Source organism: Melopsittacus undulatus, chromosome 1 (genome assembly GCF_012275295.1).
Source record: "Melopsittacus undulatus isolate bMelUnd1 chromosome 1, bMelUnd1.mat.Z, whole genome shotgun sequence".
NCBI classification, from domain to species: Eukaryota; Metazoa; Chordata; class Aves; order Psittaciformes; family Psittaculidae; genus Melopsittacus; species Melopsittacus undulatus.
Window position 1 is genome coordinate 118,205,969 of NC_047527.1, and position 25,213 is coordinate 118,231,181.

Consider the following 25,213-nt stretch of genomic DNA (forward strand, 5'->3'; position numbering starts at 1 on the left):
TTACAGCTCATGTGATTAATTTACCAAAGATTGTTCAAAATTTTAAGTGTAGTGTCTGCTCAAAGGAAGAGTGTTGTAAAAAGAGGAAACCAGCAAACAGAGTTCTTCATCATCTTCCATCCCCTCTGAAAAGCTTTACAGGCACATGAACAACCCCTTGCCTGCCTCTTTCCTATACCACTCACTGAAAGGATTTGGCAGCTCAGGCTGGAAGGGATTTCATGCTTTCTACTCAGTTTGATTTTACTTTTGCAGCAAAGAGGCAGGAAATAAATACTTTCATGGCACCACAGAAAATCATAGAATCATTTAGGTTGGAAAAGACCTATAAGATCATTCAGTCCAACTGTAAAACTAACATTGCCAAGTCCACCACTAAACCATGTCTCTAAAGCACCACATCTACACACCTCTTAAATACCTCCTATGATGGTGGCTCCACCGCTTCACTGAGCAGCCTGTTTTAGTGCTTGACAACCCTTGCAGTGAAGAAACATTTCCTCATCTCCAGTCTAAACCTCTCCTGGTGCAACGTAAGGTCATTTCCTCTAATCCCATAACTTGTTATGTGGGAGAAGAAACTGACCCACACCTTACTACAACCTCCTTTCAGGTAGTTGCAGAGAGAGATGACGTCTCCCCTGAGCCATCTCTTCTCCAGACTGAACATCCACAGTTCCCTCAGCCTTTCCTCATTAGACCTGTGCTCCAGACCCTTCACCAGCTTCATTGCCCTTCTCTGGACCCCATCAGCACTTCAATGTCTTTCCTGTAGTGAGGGGCCCAAAACTGAACACAGTAGTCAAGGTGTGGCCTCAACAGTGCTGAGTACATGTACCAGTGACACTCCTGTTTCAAAGGCAGAATGTTCGTATGTGTCATCATATGAATATGTTTTAGCAAAGTTGGGTAACAGTTTAGAATTACAATATAGAAGGTTCCTTAGTGGCATAAATTTACTCCAATGACAGAGTACCAGGCATTGCTTTCATTCCAGCTTCTAAGAACAGAAATTCAACTGTGTTAGTATCCAATTAGAAATAGTCCATGGGATCAAAACTTCATGCAAATAAGCAGAAACTACAATAGAAATTCACCCAGATTAAATAACAATGGAGTTTATTTTAAGATCTAATACACAGTCTTCTTTCAAGAAGTTAAAAAATGAGATACCAGCAGGAAATGAGACTCCTCAGCTTTATCAGTAAAAGTCCATTACTGTATCTATAGCTACAATGTGTCTGAGGCAGATAATCAGCCCAAATACTGCAGTAGCTAGAGCTGCTTTACCTTCAAGTGACTTCGTGCAGTGAAAAACATATTAAAAAGAAAACCAACACCACAAATTAAAACAAACAGAAAGAAAAAGGAAATGAAGACAGCACTAATGACTTCTCTTGTGTATTTCTGGTGTTCAGTTGTGGGGGTTTTTAAACCTACATATCTGTGGGCTTCCCTGTAAATATTCATAACACAAAAAAAGGTATTTTTTTTAAACCTGTAATATGTCTAATAATATAATTCTACAACTATACCAATAGATAGAAATCTGTTAGATCAGATAGAAGTATGAAAGAAATCTGTAGAAATACTCAACTGTAGCCAAGTTGAGACAGTATGAAACCATTCTCTTCAGGGTTGTGGATACTGGCCAGATTGACATTGCTCTCATTGCAGGAAATTAGGGCTTCTTTCCAGTCTCTGGGATCAATATGAACCACAAAAGAGTGATCTCTATAGGGCAGCAATCCTTCTGGGCATTTAACAGGCTTTACATCCCCTCAAAATCAACAGATATTTCAAGTTATTAAACTGTGCAAACTGAAGCCTAGGATAATTGCAATTACATCGGAAATCAGGAAAATTAAACATTTATAAATAAATAGTACTTCTCTTAATTCCTTGTACATTTTAGACTTCATTGTTGCACACTGTACTTTTGCAGAAAATACATAAAATTTAAACAAAAGAGGAGAATAATAGCTTTTGGACAGAGGACTATTTTGGAATTCCATGTATAGCGTCTTCACACAATGTACCCCACCCAATTATGTTTTGCATGTTTCATAAAGACATTATTACTGCAGCCCAAATAATTCTCTACACAGAAGGCTTTCCATGCTACATTTCATTAAATAAATCAGAGAAAAGCATAGTAGAAAAGTGGGTTGAAGGATCTTGCTAATTTTGCCATCTTTCTGTTCTCTGGAAATCCCACTGAGTAGGTGATTTGAGCCTATTATTGGTGCCATCGTTCTAAGCCTTCCATGATAAGTCTCAGCGTTCTTGTATTAGAATGCTCCACATGAAGGGTGGAGTCCATGGTACATTTGTAAAGGTGTATGGCTTAGACCAGTGCCTCTGGAATTGTGAATAATAACATGAAATAAAAATGGCTTCTGTGGTTTCCGGGTTCCAACAACATTTACAGTATTTAAACAATTCGGTTAAAGAAAATAACAGTATGCTTTGTGCTGTGCCACTTATTAAAGCAGAACAACAAATGACAATGCTTTTAAAAAAATTATTTTAAATAGCCATGAAATTTAATTTAGGGACATAAATTCTGTCTTTGTCAAAAGGTTTTTATTTGCTTGACATACTTGATGGAATAATGAAGGGACCCAGTGTGGAGTTTTTCGTTTTACAGATATAACCAACTTTCAGCTCACATGCCTGGTTTGCCCATATAGCATCTCTTGGAGGATTTAGTACTGCACAGGTTCTCAGGCTGAGGCTCAGGATTTCCTTCATCGAATAAAAACCAGATTAATTTTATGTAGCACATATTCTATGTCAGCAGCTAAAAGAGCAATTTACTTCCAGCCTTTTCATGTGCCAGTCACAAACTCAGGACTTGCTACAGTTACTTTTCTACTGGAGATAAGAAGTGTAATTTAAAATTACCCATCAAACATTACTTTACAACTTTTGCTTGTTGCATAACACACATTTTCTGCCATATATAATTACAAAAAAAAAATTTAAATGATAAGACATTCCTATAATTTTTGTGGAAACTGTTAGCTCACACTAAAGGAATACCAAACTTTAAGCCTGCACTGATGGAAGGGCTGTAGCAAGTCCTTTAATTGGTCCCCCCTCCCCTCCCTGTTTGATCAGCAGTACCTCACTTCAGGAATACATAGCTCACAACCAGTTGCAGAATAAATTTTGTTGTTGTCCAGTCAGTAGATGCTGGACTGAAGAGCCCAGGATACCTGTTGCTGCTGCAGTTGCAATGCTGTACACAGACTGTGGGAAATCATAGTTTCACAGCTCATGAAACATCTGATTTTAGACACAATTTTTTTCCAGGACCCAATTATACTAATAGGACTAAGTAATGAGCTTAAAACACTCATGTACATTCATAAAATCAGACGGGTAAAGTTTGAGTTAATATTTTGGGGCAGGCACACAGTAAGGTAACACCTTAACATAGTTCATATTGAGACAAGGAATTTTACAGATGTAAAGAGAGAAGAAGGTCCTTCAGAGTAGGAACAATCAGGTGCTAACAATAAACACAAACTTCAAAACCTGAAAATTTGAGTTCTAGCTCTGCATTGTAGAGATAAACCAAGCTTAGTGAATTTATATTATTTGTTGAAAACATGAGACAAAAGCAAAGTGCCACCAATTGGTTAGATATATTGCCTGGCAGTTGAGCAGGGGGTGGTGGGAACCTACATTGGACGAAGCCTGGCAGGGTAAGCCTCCTTTTAGTGGGAGTATGTTAAATAGCTTCTAGTTTCAAGAGCTGTGTTTAGCAGAGCACGAAAATAATAATATTAAATTCCTAAAATAATTTATAAAGCAAATCTTTTGGATGGGACATACCAAATCACATGTGAAAACTTATTTCCTCATTTCCACAATGCCCTTGTTGGGGAGTCTTTCCTTTCTGTATGAGGTTCTGGTCCAGCAGCTTTCAGTGGTATGCTGGAACAAAACAGATCCACTCAAGTCTTTGAGAAAGGATGTTTCTGCATATCCCTTTGGCAGCTTGGCTTCAGATTTTCTCCTTGCTGCGATCAGAGCCCAGTTACATGCACTCACAATTGCTGTCTCTGCTTGCCTCTGCAACCAAGCTGTCCAGAAGGTTCTTCTTGAGCACCCTCCCTGAGGAATGAACAGTGTTTTCCCCTTCTTAGAGAGGTCTGCAGAGTGATAACTTCCTTTTTTTCCCCTTCCTCCAAAAGATACAACTTACAATAATTTTGCAGTAAACTGGAAATGTATAATTAACTCATAATAGCCACCACAAGGGAATACAGGAGCTCCAAGGGTGTGGGCTGTTTGACCTGAGAGCCAGCTGCTCCTCTTCTCTGCAAGGCTTAAGGAATTTAACCAGCTCAGCTGAAGGTAGAAAACCCTCTAGCAGCTCTAGGCTTTCTCTTTGTCTTCCATGCCAGATAAAAACAGGTGGCACCTTTGAGACTTGTGGAAGGCCAAAATATATGTGCATTTATTCACCAAGCAAACATACAGTATTTGCTGCAACTGGTTGTTGCTATGAGAGTCAAGTCACTTTCAAAGATAAACTGCCAATGCTGTGAACTCTGTTTACAGTCTCACTTGAATGCTAAAGAGGAGAGAGTGAAAGAGGGAAAACATAAAAAGTGAAGGAGAAGGCTTTGCAAGGCTGATGCTCACTGACAGCTGAGTCCTTGCAGGATGCGGGATCTGATAACCATCGTGAGAGCTGAAGAGAAACAGAGGTATTAACTGACTTGAAGGCATTTTTAGTATGCTACGTCTCAACTAGGGCTTTTTATTGAGTCTGTTTCTGGTACAAAATGAGTTTATTTAGCTCCTTTGCTTGAAGTTACTTGTGATATAGCCAGTGAAGAAAAGCATCACTCTCAGCTTTTTAAATTCACATATTTTATAAGCTTTCAACTCAATTCCCTCATGTTCATGGGGAATACTACAAGACTGTAATTAATATGCATTCATCATACTGTCAGGAAATATTAATTCAAAAAACTGCTAAGAAAATTATTACTACCTGGTGCCCCTTAGAGCATCTGAAGGGAATACCACCACTACAGTGCCAGCTGCTGTTGAGATTCAGACTGCTCAGCTCAATCCAGAGAGAGGATCTCTTACTGTCAATCAGATCTAGGTAACCAAAAGAGTTGAATACTAATAAAATTTGTTAGGAAATGCTCTGCATTTTCAAAGTTCAGAGGAAGATAATATATGTCTGCTTTCTAAGTTTCAGTACGGATTCCATATTTACTGATAATAAACAGTTTATTCTGCAAATAAAGGGTAGAGAATGACAAAAGACTGTTTAGCATAATAGTTTAACTGAATGTAGGGCTATTCTATAGTTATATGTAAGAAATAAACTTTGAAAACTGAAACACTGAATTGCTATTGATAATATTTTTTACAACTTTGCTTCATTATAATGGAATTAATACAGGGCCTTTATTCTAGTCTTGCATAAATCCAGAAAGCATTTAGATTTTTCAAAGTGTTTTGTATAAAATTTGTACAGTATTTGCAAAAATCTGTCTCATAGATATATGTGAAGAACACTGATTTCTTAAGACGAAAGTCACATAATGACTGCCTCCTATAATATGTTCCTTCTGTAAAGTCTCTTTCTGGTGTTTTCTGACTTTGAGGCAACTTTGGTTAAATAGCTGGAAATACTTAACTTGCTTAAAAAAGAATCCAAATAGCAATTCCACAACTTACAAAAGGTCCACCTATGGAAAGCTTAATTTATTGTGATTGTGCTGTTTTTCTAGCAATACATATACCATTTTATATCAGCTATTCATCATAATATTATTAAAACAATGAAACATTTATAATCAGTCCAAAAACCTCTTTACTACTCTTTTAACTGAGTCTTGCTTATTAATTCACCTTCTAGATACTTTTGTTTGTGTTTCTCTGTGATACTTAATAATTCTGTGTTCTGCTGCTGGCAGCTCTTCCTTGCTTGTTGCCACGTGAGAGGTGACTGGTAGTTTATCTGGTAGTAGGTTCCTGTTAAAGGATCTGTATTCCAAAATCTGTCATTGTCTGTATGAGAAAAAGGAAATTTAGTGTTGCAGTTTGTATAAGCATCTTGCACAAAAATTTATGAGAAAATTTAACTACAAGCTTACTTATGAAATGAGATTCTGGGGCAAATTAGCTCAGACCCTCCAAACCTATACTCTTCTGTTAGCTTGTTCTTTGTTAAGGAAAAAAGAGTTTGCCATGGATTTTAGCAGAGATGGGCCTGTTATCCTTTAATTTCAGTTTCCCTAGTCAATTTGATAATCTCCAGGTGAAAAAATAATAGTGTGAAGAGATCAATAAAGCAAAACTGTACCTTGGTCATTATCTACACTGAAAACCTGTTCAGCAGCTCATGGTGTATGCCTGAATTAACACTTGGCTGAAATACAACTGAATGCAAACATTTCCGATTATAGACAATTTTATTTTCAAACTATGTCATCATTAATTACATTGGCAACAATTCAGGCTTGGGGCAGAGTGGATGGAAAGCTGTCAGAAAAAAAACTGGGGATGCTGATTGATGGCTGCTGATCATGAGCCAGCTTGTGCCCAGGCAGTCAAGAAGGCCAACATCATCCTGGCCTGTATCAAAAAACGTGTGGCCAGCAGGACAAGGGTCATCACCATGTACTCAGCACTGAAGAGGCTGTTCCTCGAAGACCGTGTTCAGTTCTAGGCCCCTCACTACAGAGAGACATTGAGGTGCTGATGGGGTCCACAGAAGGGCAACAAAGCTGGTGAAGAGTCTGGAGCACAAGTCTGATGAGGAATGGCCGAGGGAACTGGAGTTGTTTAGTCTGGAGAAAAGAAGGCTCAAGAAAGACCTTATCACTCTCTGCAACTCCCTGAAAGGATGGAGCAAGGTAGGGATCAGTCTCTTCTTCCAAGTAACAAGTAATGGGATGAAATGAAATGGCCTCAAGCTGCACCAGGGGTTTAGATTGGATATTAGGAAAAAATTATTCACTGAAAAGGTAGTCAGGCATTAGAACTGTCTGCCCAGGGAAGTGGTGGAGTCACCACCCCTGGAGGTATTTAAAGGAAGTGTAGATGTGGTGCTTAGGGTCAGGGTTAAGTGTTGGAAGTGGCAATGTTAGATTTCCAGTTGGACTCAATGATCTTACAGGTCTTTTCCAACCTGAATGATTCTATGACTTTTTAAAAAAGTATTCCCTATTTATAGCCTGCATTTTTTTTAGGTAATTGGAATTTATAAACTGTCTGACAAGAGCTTACTGTTAGCAAAATTGTTCCCTGGGCAAGTGCTAATGAGCTGTGTTTAAAACTTCCCCTAATTTTCTCTTTTGTTGAGAAGAGTATATTGAATATCTTGATTGATTCCTTAGAAGAAATGTTTTCTATTTTTCATTCTGATTCTTTATTGCTGATTCACTTCTGATTTTTAACATTCTTTTTTAATTGTAGACTCAATTGCTGTGACTGTGTCCCAGCAATTTTATAATGTCAAATACTTCATGTTTGCAAGTTTACATTGAGGATGTTCTGGGATATTTCAGAGTACACCATGTAATATTGCACCAGAAAATAGCTGTCAGTAATACTAGTCAAAATTTTGGTGGTAATAATTGGTGGCTGATATTGAATTGTACTTGTTTCCCAGTAAAATTCCCATCGAAATGACAAATAGCAAGTCTGTGCTATAGCACTGAGAAGTTAGCTTTTGGGCAGCACTTCCAATATCTTCATTAACATCATATTTTGGTGTCCCTCATCCTGCACTCAGATGCACATACATTTATCTGTTCAGATAACTTTATCTTTAAATGTAATTTCAATCATTACAAGGGAAGGGCTAGCACTGCTGCTATTTCAGTAAGACCTTTGAGCCAATTTTCTCATTTCATGTCTTTCAGAAAAGAAACTGCATCTTTCCATTGACTGTAAAACCAATCTTGTAATACAGAACAAGGATTTGCATTGGTAGAAAAAGTTATACTACTGTTACCACAAATAGTAATGAGGGAGGGGAGAAGTAGGCTTAGGCTCAGTTTTCAGATTATTTTCTGCTGAATGCAGTCATATTTAAAGCATACTGGTCTTTTCCTGGGTGTTAGCTACTGATAGACACACCCAGACAACTTTTACCCTGACTGTAGACTCATAGGAAATATTTTTGTTTCTTCTGTAAGGAATGCTGTGGCATGACAGAGACATCTTTTAGTAGATAAAAGTAATTACAGGGTTTTTCCCTTCCATAATATTAACAGTGTCTCAGTATTGTTATATTTGCCTACCAGTGCTGTGTTACAGCATCTGTGTCAGCATTTGGGACCTACTGCCAGTGGGACAGAACCTATACAAATGGTCCTTATCAAAGTCAGGAGTTGTTGCACACCAGATCAAGCTGTCTGACCTGCCAGCAGCCATGTATCCGGTGTACCATGTGCCACTCAGCTGGAAGGGGAAGGCACAGGGACCTCCCTTAGCATTTCCTAACAGTGTAAACAGATCTGAGGGGGAAAAAGTATAATATAGGTATGGGAATCCAGGAGCCCTAATTCTCTATGTATGTGCCTGCAATCTCCATAAGGCTATGTGGAGAAAGGGTTACAGGTGCAACATCACTATAATTGGGGAACCTACTGTCACCAGATGTGTCTTCCACCTAAGTTCTGGGTAGGTCTTGAAATTTACCATTTACTTATGATATCACCAGCTGTAACAGCTGGAATTAGAGCAGTTTCACACTGTAGCTATGAAAGAACTGGAATGGTATTTGTCTAATAATTCTCTAAAAATAACATTATTTGTGTATCATGTAGCTTGACTTCTCGTCATTCATTAAAAAAAAAAATTCATTGATTTAATTGTTAAATGCTGTGGGATTTTTGGTATCTGAAATTTCACAGAGTGGCTGGAAAGTAGTGTGCATGGAACTATTTCCACGCTTTTAATATTGGAATATTAAACTTAAAGATTTTTGCCTTTTATATAATATTAATACAATCTCACCAGTCCTAGTATAGAGTTAAGTAAAATGTTTTGATTAAAGCTGACAATTAAAAATAGCCTAGATCCACCTTCACTTTAAAAGTAAAATTTAAAATGCACTTTTTTTGCACATACTGCATTCTATCTGAAGACAAGCAGCTGTGCACCTCCAGGTTGGAGAAATATAGGTCTGAATATGTGAACTAGTCATCCTTCAGTCCACCATTGCCTCAGAGGGAACAGATGATGTTAGACTAAGGGGAGCAAAACTCAAAGGACCCTATCTGTGATGGCAAAAAAATGTGTTCAATAAATCATCAAGATTAATCTTTAAACTTTACCTTCTTGGCCTCAAGAACACAAACCACCCATGGTTCTATAGATCTTCCATTTGCTCACTGTCGCTGATCCTGTGTTCAGCACAATATTGTCATCTTTTCTTTTGCCAGCATTGAGAAATAAATCTTCCCCTTGGATTGCCAAGGTCGCATTTCTGCACTCCCATTTCTGGAATTCACTTTCCTTGTTGCATGGGTATAGAGAAATTTTATCCTGATTTTTCTTGACGGGCACACCCAAACACAGTGCAGATGCCACGCTCATCACCTGGTCATCAGGCACCCACCTGAATTTTTGTAACTCAGTGTTTTTCTTGCAAGCAGCTGTTGTGACTGTATGAGAGCTCTGAGCAACTAAACAGAGCTCAGTATCTTCATTGTATAGTAAAAATATTTCATTGTCTGTAAAATGAAAGAATCAGAATTCATTTATTTATGGTGAGGGGAGCTTGTGCAGAGAGAAATGTGCTGTTTATGCTTTGCTGATCTGACTCCTGTCAGGCAACTGTAAATTTGAGTCACTTTGCAAAGATCAAACAGCATTTTCAAGACTTTTATTTCCTCTGTGAAGGAAAAATAAGTGCAGCTCTGGTAAGTACATGTAAATACAATGCAGAGGAGTAAGAGCACATAAAGTACATTATGGCAGCATCAAAAATGTCATCACTATAATGAAATTTTCATGAACTTTCCCCTGAAATACACATTTCTTTCAAGAGACCTTATGAAAGACTTGGAAGTTTGCCATCACTTCATGCGCTACAGATTTAGCTCATATCAATGGGATTGCATTTATGCTTAATACAGTCAGTGAGTGAGCCTCCTGTGACTCTTGCTCCTTCTGTAGTCAGCATGTTCTTTATGGTTTGGGTTTTCTTTTTAGGAAGAAAAACTGTGGAACAGTGACTTGTTATCTTGCCTTCTTCCATTATTCTCTCATTAGAATGTGTATCATAAGAAGTCAACGTAATTCACACAGTCAAATCACAAACATTCTCACAAGAACCAACACTGAGCAGCATACAGAGATAAAGATACCATAGCTGTGTGCCTGTGTGTCTGTGCATTGCTATGGAAAGGCAATATGTGAATCCTGAAGGAACTACCTAACACTTCCATAGGATTATAGGCAGCCTAATTTAGTATTCCATCAAGACAAGCAGGCCCTTCTGGGAAAGGCTACCCAGCACTGCAGTTGTACTGTTGGCATGTAAAGCAGGTCATTCAGTGCTGGGCATCAGTCTGGACACAGCTGCCTGCTTTTCAAGACATCATATATCATGCAGCATAACTATGCCTCTCATCCTTATGCTAAAAGCCATAGTGATTATTTCAGGCTTGTTCTATTTTTTTCATTGGTGTCTACTCAGCCACAATATCACATCTCACATCAGTCCACAAGCTCCATCTCATCCCACACAACTTCATCCTAAGGCTAGGAGATAGACATACAAACCCCATTTTAATTTGTTTCTCTTTTTCATTTATTGTAACTCAGTCACATACACAAAGACTGTGAAGCACACTGTGAAGTCCATCTACTTCATGGAATAGATATAGCCAATAATTAAGCTGTATCCAAATGGAATTCATCCGCACTCATGACTCTCCTGACTTCTGATTCCCAGTTTTTTCCAACTTGACTCTAAAAGCAGATAAAAATCTCTGATTCTGTACCTATTACTTCTACAGACCACACCAGTTAGTTAGGATGAATATAAAACACAGGGTAGTCAAGCTGCGTGAAAATCTCTAAGAGCCTGAGAAACAGGCAAGAAGACAAAAATGCGCACTTTCACATCCACTCTTGCAGGGGACAAAAGACAAAGACTCACCAAGTGTCTGCAAAGCAGTATGAACAAAAGACAAGAAAGCTAAGACTGTAGAAAAATACAAGTGTTTCATTTCTTTCTTCATATTCACAAACAGATGAGATTAAATTAACTGCTGCAGTAGAAGTCCTTAAGGAATCAGTTGGTGTTGGCTCCTTCTCAGTTTTGGAGAGTTTTAGTTGAAAGAGAAAACTCTGGGCTCTAAATAAGGAAATATCCTGTCACATGTGGTATTTTTGAAATCTATAAATAACTAGAAAATTCAAACTTTGCATCTGAAAGTGAAGTTTCCATCCATTTGCAAGTGGCAAAGTTCGAACAGTATAACATCATTCTGCTGAATTATTTTTATCTTTCTTGGTTCTGCTCTGGGATTGTAAAGTCTATACCCTCAAAGATAAAGAAGCAGAGAGTGCACTTTAAATGCATGTGCTTGGAATCTCATACGTATGTGCCTTTCATTTGATGAACTGAACAATGTCAACTATTTCAGTGTGAAAAATTAACCCAGAAGGGAAAATTTAATTTTGCTTGGTAACTTGACAAACTGAGCACTATGTATGCATTTGGCATTTAGTGTCTCTGATCAACTGGTAGAACTACTGTGCTGTTATGTCATGTGAATTTATCTCAGGAGGACCAATACAGATTGCTTGACCTTTACAAACCTTTCTTTTAACCCATGATTTGGACAACAAAGCTGCCTTTCAAAATTATTTAGTTCACAAGGTACAAATAAATTTTAGTATTTAATTTTAAAGAGTGCAAGACAGAGGCAGTAATGGGGAAAAACAATTCATGTAAATTTCTGTTTATTCCAAACACATTTTACTTGAGTAGCAGTATGCATGCTTCAGTGCATTATGGTGAGATATATTCTCAAAGTGCAGGCTTTGGGGCTGAGTGCTCTGCAGAAAGAGTGCTTACTGTATATCAGCACTTGTCTGTATGTGATGCTGCCACGTATCTCTAAAAAGAGAGAACAATAGGATGGTTTAAATCTAACTTCCCATTAGTTTCATGCTTGTTTAAATAGCCATTTTATACATTACTGGGTTGCATTGTCATGAGAGTATTTTTTGAGGAGCATACAGCAATAGCTCTTAATCCTTTCCAAATAAAGGAATAATTGCTAAATTTAGTTCATAATATCTATTAGGTGCATTTCCTTTGTTCAAGCTAGATATGTTTTTTTAAGCTTAATCATCTCTCTCTGTTATCCCATTAGACAACACTCTGTTCGCTTTCTGCTGGTAAGATCATTTTCATCATCCCTTCCAGTTAGGGCACAGTTGTATGCTAGCACTGTGCTGTACCGCCTCATCTCTCTTTCAGTCTCACTTTGAGTTTTGATCTTGAATTAAAAAAAATAATGGAGCTCATCCCTAATAAAATGATGAGGACCAGAGTTAGTAGTATCCACATATTCATGTGACCATGTTCTTTGTCCTTTTTGCATCTGTAAATAAATACAGCAAACAGAAGTGGGTGTACTGTAGCCACAAATAAATACAATACTGAAAACTATTGTTCTAAGTTCCCCCTTGATTACTAGGGGCAAAGTCTACTCTAATGTTTCTTTGTCAGTCACCCTCATAGGTCTTAGCATGCAAATGGAGGAGCAAAGAGGAGGTGATCAGTTTACCAAAGCATTTAGTTATCCTAGGATGCCTTAAATATCTTGTTGATACTGCTAAATTATGTTGGGAATTAACTCAGTGGCAACTAAGTAAATTAAGCCAATATAAATAAATAGCTAAAACAGAAATATATAATAAATACCAAATCATAAAAAGAACCCAAATATTTATTTTTGTGTCTCTTTGGAACTACTAGGAAGAAAAACTAAATCCTCCCACATTTGCAGCTGCTTTAAGAATAGCTGTCAAAGATAAAGACAAATGTTTAGTCAAAATCTAAAAAGGTCACATTTTCATCCTGACAGTTTCATGTTAACAAAAGGACTCTGCATCAAGGTTAGCTTATCACCTCTCCTAGAAACACATTTACTAAATTAACAGAGATGAAAAGGTGAGATTGATTTTTAATCTGATATTCACTGTAATAAAACTGTTATTTTGTATATTAAAGCTCCCTTCTTGCTTCTTTTTCAATAACCAAAGAATCTCTAAGCTCAGGTAGTGCCCAACTGGTTTAGGTGTACTTTCTCTTCTCCTCTGCTTAATAAATCTTGCCCTCTTCACTGGTTCTGCATACCTGCAGAGACTGGAGACAGCTTGGTCAAACACTGAGGATATTTGTCAGTTTTTCCGTACTGCACACAGTTCCTTAGAGACCCGGCAGAGTTCAATTTACCGTCACTCATTTGCATCTACAATTATAAGTTTAAGGTTTCTTATGCAGTTTTTCCTGGCTGTGCAAAGAGGGCGCCATCTGCAAGGTCTTTCACGGCGCTCTGGAGGGATGCTGGGTGGTGGCCAGTGCAAGAACAGATCTTCCCCATGGGCAGCCTGAGCAGCAGGGATAGTCAGGGTGTGTGTCCCAGCCTAGGAAGCGCCAGGAGCTGGGGTGCCGCAGCAGAAGCACAGCAATGCTTTGAACTCCGGTGTGTTTGTGAACAGGAAGGGAACGCAACTGTTAAATTGTCCCTTGCAAGGATGTAGAGCTCAGTGTAATGTAATACTGGCTTGTGCTGAAATACTGTTCTATTGGAAAACCTGAGTCAGGGAATATTCTCTACACTTTGGCATTGCACATAGGAGCTGCATCAAATAAATTCTGTGTTGACAGGGAGTTTCCGTGTTTCCAGTATGTCTAGTGACAAAGGATGAGCCTTCTGTAGTGTTTATTGCCCTGACTATCCAAAGAAAACTAGGATTTGCCCTAAAAGGAGAATTTTTCTTTTAGGAAATGCTCTGACACCACTACACATGTGTATATCTGCTATACCCCCCAGCTGCAGCCCTGCTCTGGGGTGGGGAAAAGGGCAGAACTGCAAAACCATCCCCAACCTCAGGGTTGTGAAACAGGACAGGAAATCATACTTTTTTTCCAGCATTAACAGTTAAACTCCAAAATACCACATGGCTGCTTGGCTCACGATATTCTGATATTTCTACTTCCTGACCAAAGCAGATGGTACTCGGTTACACAGAAACAATATTAAAAAGAAAAAAAAGAAAAGCTAACAAAACCACTTCTACTATTTTCAAAGGTCACTATATGCTCTCTGGATCATGCTTCCATTTTGTTATTATTTAAATAGAATTGCTTCATCCGTCTCTTTCTGGAACAGCATGTATCACAGTACAGGAAGAGGAAGAAAAGAAAACACTATCCCATAGAAAGTGAATACAAATATTAACAGGAAAGTACATGTGTATGGTGGAGCAAAATGACAAAGGTGTTTAACTTTTTCTTTAAAGAAAATATTGCTCATCTTTAGTTATTAATTATTCATCACACAATGCAAGAAAATCTGAAGTTATGAAGCAATAAAACATGAACAGAGCAGACAAAAAAGGTAACTATATATTCATATTATTTTTGACAGAATGTTGAAGCAGGTGATAATGAAGACTGCAAATACAGCATTTGATGTCAGTCTCTTGTAATTACCATATGTGCTATTAGTACTGAAATAAAACCATAAACATGAAGAGCACATATTAAGGAAGTCAATCTTTGGTTTCTTACAAATAAAACCCCTTTTGGAAGAGCGAGGAAGTATACTCCAGTAGCCAGAGAATGCAGGCAGCTCCACATAGTACTCAAGCTGGTCCTCCAAGGGCTGTCCTCCACCCCAGCTGAGAAAGTGTAAGGCACTGCTGTCTTGCCAAAGCAGCTGCCCTATTGAAAAAGTTAGTAGCAATACTAATAGTTCCATATCAAAAACCTTTGCTAATATTAGTGAATATTCATACTAATGTTATTGCTTTACTTAGCCTAATAATGGTATCATGTTTTCTTCAAATTCTATCTGTGGATGTTTTCTAATGTGTTTTATTTCTTTAAATTATTTTCTTAAAAAAGAAATAAATAAATAACTGCTTTTCCAAAATATGTTTTGCAGATTTTCCATTCCATTTCCAATAGTTTTAATTTGCATTGCATATCCACATATTTTTGTCTAGGGTACTAAAGTTTCAAACTGAAAATAAATAACTCTAGGATTTTAGTTTCTAAATTAGTATTTCATCAGTACTCATTGAAAATCAAGCAACTTTTACTGTAACACCTAATTTTCCCCTTACACTAAACCAGAGGAGTATGATGCTGTGGGCTCTGGTTGGACAACCACAACTCCCATGTGGGTGCTCCCCAGCCATGAGAAGATGAGAGCCAGCCAGGCCATGTTTCCCACCAGAGCACAGAGCAAACTGGGTGGGAAAGGCTTTCTGACAGTCTGGAAATAGGAGAGGTGTCCTCATGGAGGGCTGAGGTCAATGGGATGGATAATCTGTGGTCCTCTGTGAAGGCAATCATACTGACGCTGAAACATAAGCAGCTGTGCAAAACTATCATTGATTACAGCAGTTTCTGGATTGTTCAGATTTAGAAATGAGGCCCCATGATTGCCCTAGGTAAGGACAGCCTAACTGCATGTTTTATCTTGCTTTCTTAAAGAGCACTGTCTTCTGTGTTGTGCTTCTCAAAAGATATTCCTAACACTTCTCCATGTTTTTGCTACTGAACCAGATATAGACAGGATACTTGAATTGAGGCAGTCCCAGATGGAGGCATCTCTTTGGTAAACACATGCAAGACCCATAATTGAAGCCAAGCAAATTTCTACAGCCTTTCACACCATCAACTTCCAAGCATTTTTATATGTTATCATTCTATCTCTTTGGTTTTAACTAGCTTCTATTGTACTTTAGTTACTTCCTTAAAAACAACAGTGTTTCTTATTCATATTTCTGTCCATTTAATGGAGTTTATTTATCATTATTTATAGAAGTTAAAATAGTTACCATTTACATTTCTGTATATTCCTATCCAAAAGCCACTTGTCTTGCTTGTGTACAAGTCTGTATGCTCTGCTAAAAATTTTGTTCAGTCAGATCACCTACAGAAGTCAGCATACCACCTATAAGAAAAACAACAGAAAATGACTGAAGATATCCCCTGCCACAGAACTCAGTGGCATGTCATAGTAACAGTCTTTGATATAGGATAAGGTTAATAATTAAACCTCTCCTGATGGTAAGGAGTAAGCAAGGATATAAAGACCAGAAAGTAGTGTTTACCTGTAGCTGAACAGTACCAACTGTGTGTGATGTCATCAGAAATGAAAGATGTAAATGAACAATGAAGATGAAGATTTTTACACATCAGGCAAAATGCACATTATTTTTGAGTGGATATTTTTATAGGTATTACAGATGTTTATTTGTTCTTCATGGATATTATGCAGCATGTAATACTGTGCAGCAAACAAATTCATGATTCAAACTGAAGAATTATTTTTCTGGCAATGGTGGTGGAAGAAGAGGGCTAAGAGGATCTGAAAAGATATAAAGCAGAATGATCAGTTTCTTTTGGGTAGTACAGTGCTTCCCTTTCTCTTTCATAGCCTCCTGAAGTATGGATGAGGTAGCTGATGATTCAGCAGCATAGGTGGAAGAGTGCCAAGGAGCAGCTCACTGTTTTGGCTGGGACCAGATGCCTCCAATATGGGAAAAGGAAGCTTTTGCCCTCCCCTGGTTCTGCAGGCTGCCAGAGAGTCCTGCTGCTAGAGCGAGGACTTTCAGGCAGTACCTGCAACCTCTCTTGGATCATCCCCTGATGTTAAAAATAAGTGATTGCTATTATGATATTTACTTCTGCTCTTGTGTAGGGATAGATGGAGAAAAGAAAGAATGAGGCTAAAAAGAAGTAATTTTAAAATCTTACTAAGAGAAGAAATTTTGTGAGTGAAGAAAGAAACAAGAGACAAGAACAGCTGGGGAATAAAAAAAAAAAGGAAAATTGATCACCTTAATTTCAACATAAGTGAAAAGCAAACAACATCAATATGAAAAAATAAATGTGATGTTGATTTCCTTTTTTTTAGCATGTAGATTTTGCTGCATTAGTTTTCAAGCGGATTTTTAAATTAGTTTTCTTTATGTCAAGATTGAAATCCTGTCTTTAGGTAAAAATAATAATTACCTGATTGAGTGCACTGAGTCACAGACTAAGCCCAGCTTCCTGGATTGGCACTTAAGTTCTAGCAGTGGCTTCGGAAAGGAATCCAATATATGTGATCAGATTCAGGACATGTTCCAATACCCTGTGGGGGATCAGAAGGAGGTACATCCAGAAGAAGTGAGACATTACAGATGCTTTCATTCTGTAGGAATTGCAGCTCTTCAGATTTGAAATCAAGTTTTTTAAAAAACCCTTTCTTAAAATTACTTAAAATATTCTATGGCAGACTGTGCTAGAATTATCAGCGACTTATTGAGAGTGGCAATAAGGAGAGCCAGTCAGCCACAGCTGAATGTGAGCCTGCGCTCTTCTGTGTTACCAAATAAATCAAATTAATCAAACTTGGACTGTCTCAAGGATATTTGAGTATTCAAGGGGGGTCGGTGTTAGTTTACTTTGTTATAAACAACAAATCTGTATAAATAAAAGGTACTGTAAAAAACAGAAAAAGAAAAGCTGTAAAAATCCCAAACCCTCAGGAGGTTCAGATAATAATTTTACTTTAAATGAAATAATAATCTAAGTCATAGTTTGCGGTGGGAATTTCCCATTTAATGTTTTCCTCAAGGTAATAATCCTCATATAAAATTTCTGAACAGTTTTAAGTCTGACAGTGCATGGAATACTCTGAAGCTCATTGAATATTTATGTAGTAGCCCCATATTTTCCTGCAAGCAATGAAATTATGGAAACAGTAACGTTGTCAATTAGTGCATGCACCTTAAAACAAAAGTTGAGAATGAATAAATACAAAGTTCAGAGCATGGCCTGGAAGAGAAATTAAAGAAAAACTACACAAAACCAGATCAAAAGAAACTCAAGATTTTCCATTAAGTCTGTGTCACTAAAGCTAACAGCAGTTCTCTAACACAAATGAGAAAGCAAAGTGGTTCAGTCTCATTCTAAGATTTGCCTGTAGCTTTTAATTTGTAGCATTTCTCAGTGACACCCATAGAATCACTATGAAGTATGAACATTTTTTGGGTCAATAGCAGGCCCTTTTCTTTTCCCCAGATACAACTCTTCTTCCTTTCCCCACTTTTTAGAATCTAGTAATAGTAAAGCTGTAATCAGTGTATGAATGCTGCTTATGTTAAAGGAATTAAATTTATCTTATATTTAGTGGATTTTTTTGATTACAGTTCTTCCCACAAAATTCCTTCCAGTAGAAAGTTTCACATTCTAGACTTGAAGTGAAATATTTAATAGTCCCATAATGTCTACATTCTGTCTTCCTGCAATGTAAGATAACTTCTATGGCCATTATCACCCAGTACAGTAAAGCGACAGTATCTTGGGTGATGAATGACAACTCCATCAAAATAAAACATTGTTCATGCAAAATAAAAGCATTGACATTGCATACTCAGGCTTATTATTCCTTAATATATATTTAGAAATTTGTATTTCGGTCAGAACAGATAGAGTGAGGTTTCTGCCATAAAAGCAAAAGTCATTGCCCTACCTTGCCCTCAGATTTTTTGGAGACAGGAAAGTGTTTTTCATTACAAGGTGCTGTTTTCCAGGCCCCACTGAATTCTAGGTAAACACAGGCTGTCTTTTGGTTTGGTTCTCAATAGTATCACTTTGAAAAATCTATTTTCCTTTTATCTATACATCTGTAATAGCCATGACACTAAAATTGAAACAGACATTTAACACAATTTTTCTATGCTCTCATCTGCCGTTTATGGTGAGTGGATTTATACAAATGCACATTTTCACAGTCACACAGAGAACTCTGTAGATCTGTGTTAGTATCATTATAAATTGAATTGACTCAGGACTCAGCAACGTAAAAGTAAAACACAGCGGTATGTCTCCCATGCTGAGACAGTTTTGGATAGAGATGTCCGATGGATTTGCATGAGTGGAAGTATTCATGTCAATTCATGTCATGTCAATACTGATCGCTTATATATTCTAAGACCAGGCATTTTGCCTGACAGGGAAAGGCACTGTTAGAATCATGGAGATACATATTGTTCATCAACAAGTTCATTGGCTCAGACAATGCAGTGTTCTAAGAGGCTTTATTAGAGTGCTGCTCATTATACAAGAAAAGCTATTTTTATAAAACATTTATTCTAAGTTCTCCCTAGAGATACTGAATTCCAGATATATTTTGCTATGTTATATGTCAGGGTGGAATCCCAGTTTGTAGAAACAATCACTAGTTAAGAAGATTGTTACTGATGAAAGAGCTCTTTTTTATTATCAAGGTAGTTTAGTCAGTTCAAAGAACAATGCAATAGAAACACAATAGTGGAATGCATTGAACAACTGCATATTCACTAGACTTTTGTCATTCAGCCATAGGCCTAACAAGACTGATGCTTACTCAAGTGTTCTCTTACACAGTGGTGGACCTGGATATCTGTATTCACTTCTAGAACAGTATAGCTTTTACTGCTTCTAATCTTTGGGGCACAGCAGGTATAACAAGGAGGGTGTTCAGAGGCACATGGTATGTCCTTGTGAACCCTTCTGTGTGGAGACAGTGTTCTCACAGGAGAATGGATATTTGGTACATGAGCTCTGAATAACTCTGAAAGATACAGCAAGGCCATGAGAGGCCCGAAGAAGCTTAAGCAAGCAAGATAAGAAGAAGCTGGAATTCACTGAGTGATGAGAACTGTGGACTGTTGGCAAGCTTTCGAGGTCAAGTTCTCACACCTGTGCTTAACCAATTATATGTTAGTCACTAAGGGTCTTCAGGACAAGTATCCAATCATGATATGCCAAATTGCTGTAGGTGTGTGTAAGCAATAGTATATAAGGAGTTAATGCTTTGCAATAAATGGCTTTTTGTCTGATCTTATCGATCTCTGACTGAGTCCTTTCCACGTCACTTCTGAACAAAAAGCAATGAAAAAGTTATAGCTGCCAATGATCACGAGGCACTAGCCTTAGTGACCCTGTTGGTACCTTACAGTAAAATTCACCTCTTCTGAAAATGGCCATCTGAAAGTTAACCAGGTAGTTTTACCTAAGTGTCTAAGATTCCCATAGAACTAGTAAAGAGACACCAGCACTGTCAGAGGTTCCCAACTTCCATTAGCTAAGATGAAGTTTAATGATTTAAGATGGGTGAAGTCAAATTAAGTGGGTGCTGTCCACCAGTCCTGGGATCCTAAATCTATTCATGCTACAATTCTCCCTGCTGATAGCTTCTAACTACACCACTTATAAATTGATTAATCTTACCACATTGCTATTGAGCCTAATTCATAAGGCCTCACCATATTGCACTGTCCGCAGCAGCAGGAATGTATTACTGTAATAATCAAAAATGCTGGAAAGCTCTGAAGATTTCTCCTTGCAGGCTTTTTTTTTTTTTTTTTTTTTTTTTGCTTCTTCCCAATTCATTTTAGAAGGAATGATTAAATAGCTGCTGTTATTGTAATGGATGAAGTCAGAACCTGGAGCAATGAAACAGTTTAGGCTCTGTAGGAAAAAGGTACAAATTTGAGAGGAATGGGAGAAAGCAATGAAAAAAGCAGTATTACTTTTGAGTAACAGATTACTATAGTGGCAGCACCATCATGAAATTCTTACCTAAAAAGCTGGAGACATATTTAAATGGTAAACGGGAATTATTTTTAACTATAGAGTATATTCAGGTATTAGGGAGAGACAGAAAATGAGTTGTGGACAGATAAAAAGTACAAAAAACTGGCTTCATATTCAGTCAGTCTCAAGAACACTCTGGCAATGGGTTTTGCTACAATTTTTTTTGCTACAACTTTTTTGCTACAAAAAATGATGCCCTTATGCATCTTTCCGCACTTGTAAGGAGCAGAGCCATGAAACATCTGACCCAGCTGTGGCTTCTTCCTGTATTTTCAGTTGCAGTTCCCTATTTCTGTTCCTCTCTGCAGTGAGCTGTGCTCCGGATATATCTCCCACCCTGAGGATACATAAGTTAAACTAGAACCTTCACCCTTCTGATTATTCCTGGTCTTTTGATATGAAAGCATTTCTAGAGACTGAAGAGCAAACTAACCTGTTTAACTGACCTTAGTTAACTCCCCAGAGGAGTATGGGTGAGGGATTGTGCTAGCTGGGTAAAGCATAAATGGGTAACCTTTTCTGTCAATAGATAAAAATGTATTTTGATGGCATAGATCTTCTAACAACCTGTTTTGGGCATTTCCCTCACAATGAGACAAGTGAATCCTGCCTTCAAATTGTCTACTTGCCATGTGCAGGCAACTGATTTGAGTGTAGATGTCTGTAGGGTAGGTGAAGTCATTCTCTCTAAGTGTCAGTGGTATCACTGGTAGGGGGGAGGCTGTAAAGATGAAACTTTTCTACAATCCTTATCACAAAACAGGTTTTGATTCCAGAATTCCTGAGCTGGGTATGTAGCCCTACTTCCCTCACCCTGGCTGCTACAGGCACATTCACGCAGTTACAACTGAGGACTCATATAGTCAGATTGTTCAGTAAGTGCCTTCCGACAAAGAAGGTAAAACGTAAAACTTACTGCTGTCCATTTGGCAAATATAGCTTTTATTATGCTGGCAGTCAGCACTTTTCCAGTACCTTGCTTCATGTATAGATTCTTTAGTCACTACAATACAGTCAGTCTAGGGAAAAATAAAAAAAAATAAAATTAGAGGCAATAAAGTACAAAATGTCCAGTAAAATAACAGAAATAGGATTGAGGAGACAAAGTTAATAGCTTTATTTTCTCATTTTCTGGCTCTTATTTCCATTTATTGTTTCTTGGAAAGTAAATGTGTTAGATAACTCAAGCAAATGTATTTTCCTTGGCAGATTACTGGAAGAACCTTAGTCAGCTTACTAAAATTTCTTGAAGTGCACCAAAGCTATTTATTTTTACTACATAGTTTATGGTAATCTGTACTGAATATAGCTGAATTTTCAGTTGGATTCATGCTGTACAAGGAAAAACAACAAAACAAAGTAAAAATCCCAGCTAGTGAACTGAATGTTTTCAGTAAAATCTAACAATTTGAGTAATTTTAAGTAATTCTTACAGTTATAATACAGCCCACCATTTCTGCACTTCTAGACTTCTGCAAAGGAATGACAATAAATGTAGACTCTAAACAGGCCTATTAGTCTCTGACTACAGCTTTAAAAAATTGATCCCTGAAATACTCAGTTACCTTCTGCTTCAAGCCATTGAAATATAGGATCCTATTTGGGACAGAAATCAATCTCATTACTCTAACTTTGCCTATGTTATCTAAGTTACTAATTTTCTGATTTTTTTCCTGCTTACCTGTATTGTAATAAACTTCCTGTCAGCTTGCATATATTTATCTCTAAATGGTAATCCTCTTACCAACTTATAATAGCAAAAAATTCTTCCATTTGACCAAATATATGTACTCTCTCTGCTAATGTCGTCCAGTCTGACCCATGTTTCATTGGCAGCATCCTCTACATAAAGGTGAAGAAGGCTATTGCAAAAAAAAAGATCATAGAAAGAGAGTAGCTGAGGAGTTGCCTTTCTTCAGATTCAGTGTAAACCAAATTCCAAATGAAACAACTAATCAGCTTTAAAAATATTGGAAATATAAAGTTCAGTATTAGACTATGAAAGACTAGTAAAAGAGAAATATTAAAATTGGTATTTGGACTGAAGCAGTTAGATTTCATTAAAGGAAAACAAAAGGATTTTTTCTTTTTTTATAAAAATGATACAGACTTCTTTGAAATATTGTAGAAATTAGAGCTAGAAATGACTTCAAAAGGATTAATTAGTCTTCCTCAAGGTAACATCAGCTACACATACATAATTTCTGATGGACATTTGCTTACTGTCTAACTTGAATATCTGTAAGCATTTCATTACTATGAACTATTACTATTTACACCATCTTCCAAGGCCACAGGTAACAGATTATTCTGTTCCCTCCACGTGATGTTTATGCCAAGAGATAGGAAGTATCATAATATCGCACTCCAGCCTTCTGTCTGGATCAAGCATCTTCCTTCATAGGTTACACTATTTAGCTCTAAAGGCTAGTTTGGCCTTGTCATTAGATGGTGAAACGTGCTGGGTTCATACTTAATCCTGAAAGATTTAAATGTCATACCTTACACTTTCTCATTCTGTATACAGGCCAAATTTCCCCCTAATTCTGTACAAGTGCTTCTTGCAGAGTGCCAAGTCAGTCTTTCTTCTTCTCTGGATCCAAATATTTTATAACACTGTGGGGAGTAAAGGAATAAACATAATTTCAGGTGTCAAAGACTATTAGAACCACTGGGTTAGATTAATTAAGTTCTAGTCCTTGCATGTAGAGAGCAGCAGATGGGGGATCTGCTGAAATGTGAATGCTGCCAGCCACCAAACAGATCCAGGTAATCACAGTGATGTGTGTGCATAGCACTTACAAACCCGTGGGCTGTCCAATGTTAGTGTTTGGCAAGAGTGGGCCACCTCCAAAAGCTTTTGAGGAGTTAAGTGGATATCCAAGGTGCACAAATAGAGTTTTTGGGTCACATAGAATCATAGAATAATTAGGGTTGGAAAGGACCTTAAGATCACCTAGTTCCAACCCCCCTGCCATGGGCAAGGACACCTCACACTAAACGTTACTGAAAAGTAGAATTTTTGAGGGACTGAAACAATTTCCTGATTCAGAACACAGGTTGGGGCAGGCATTACTGAGGTCAAGTTCTTTCAGTTATCTGTGGCAGATGTAGTGCTAAAGCGTGAGCTTGTGTAAGCACTCAGTCTAAATGGAATGGGGTCAGGAAGAAATGTTCTTCTCTACGGTGTATTAGTATCTCATGGGGATTTTTCCCAAATACTGGTGTAAAACGAGTTGCTTTTGTGGTTGTATATTTTCTGAGGGACAGAAGACATGGTTTGTGACTGGCATATGCTGCTTCTCCATTTTAGTATCATTTGAATGCCTAAAACCTTTTCCTATTGTTTGTACTGTGGGATAGATTTATTTTCATCTGATTTTGGGGGTTTTTTGAAGTTCATGTAGCCAGGTGTACTTTTGCTTAACTTAGAAAATAACAATGCTTGCTTGTTTTCTATATTTCATTTGACATTCATTGCTGCTTGTGTAACTCAATTTAAGATGAGTTCTTTTGGTAGCTGATTACATATGAAAAGTGTGACCTTTCATTTTTTTGTCTCTGTTACTCAGTAAAGGAGACATAGACATAGAGATAAGGATAATGGAACAGGATTTCTGTGGAGTAAAATAAATTCTAGAAACTGAAAAAGTAGCTACAGCTAAAAGCATATGGACATTTACAAAAATTGTAACAAAACCTTCAAGTTCAACTTTTTTTAGAATTAGATGCAGACTTGCCAATATAAAATTGATTTCGCTGCTAATTAGAATACCACTTAGTAAACTGGTGAGGGAATTTATATAGTGAGATAAAAGGGACAGTTTTTTTCTCTGCCTCTAGCAAATTTGCTAAATATGGTTGAGATTTGTTTCTGCACCTTGTTCTTAAGCAAATGCCAAGTTTCAGACCATCCTCCCAGAGATGCAAGTACAGTAGGAGTAAATCCTGAGTACTTTGAATTCTGCCTTTCACAGATTAAGGCATTTTTCTCAGCACAGTTTACAACTTTCCAAAAGCCTGTAAATAAATGAAATACAGAGAATCATTGTCTGAAACTCTCTTACCACCATTATGGCATTAAGCCTCAGACAATATTCATAAAGCACAAATGAAACCTTCCTGAGGCAGGTGAAACAGTTGCCATGTACACACCAGAATACACTCCTCCTTTCTCTGTGGTATGTTTTGTCTCCTAACAGTGATGTTGTGGTTTTAAACCTGATCTGGTTTTGCCTGGGATAGAGTTAATTTTCTTCCTCGTAGCTGGTGTGGTGATGTGTTCTGGCTTAGTCTGAGAACAATAATAAAACACCGATGTTATAGTTGTTG

At 37.5% G+C, this 25,213-nt stretch overlaps 2 pseudogenes; both read right to left on the reverse strand.

Annotated features, from left to right (window-relative positions):
• Nucleotides 1–11,228, reverse strand: part of LOC106023550 (macrophage mannose receptor 1-like) — a 28,959-nt pseudogene extending 17,731 nt beyond the window's left edge.
• A 1,017-nt stretch (nucleotides 11,229–12,245) lies between these two features.
• Nucleotides 12,246–25,213, reverse strand: part of LOC101878025 (macrophage mannose receptor 1-like) — a 58,510-nt pseudogene continuing 45,542 nt past the window's right edge.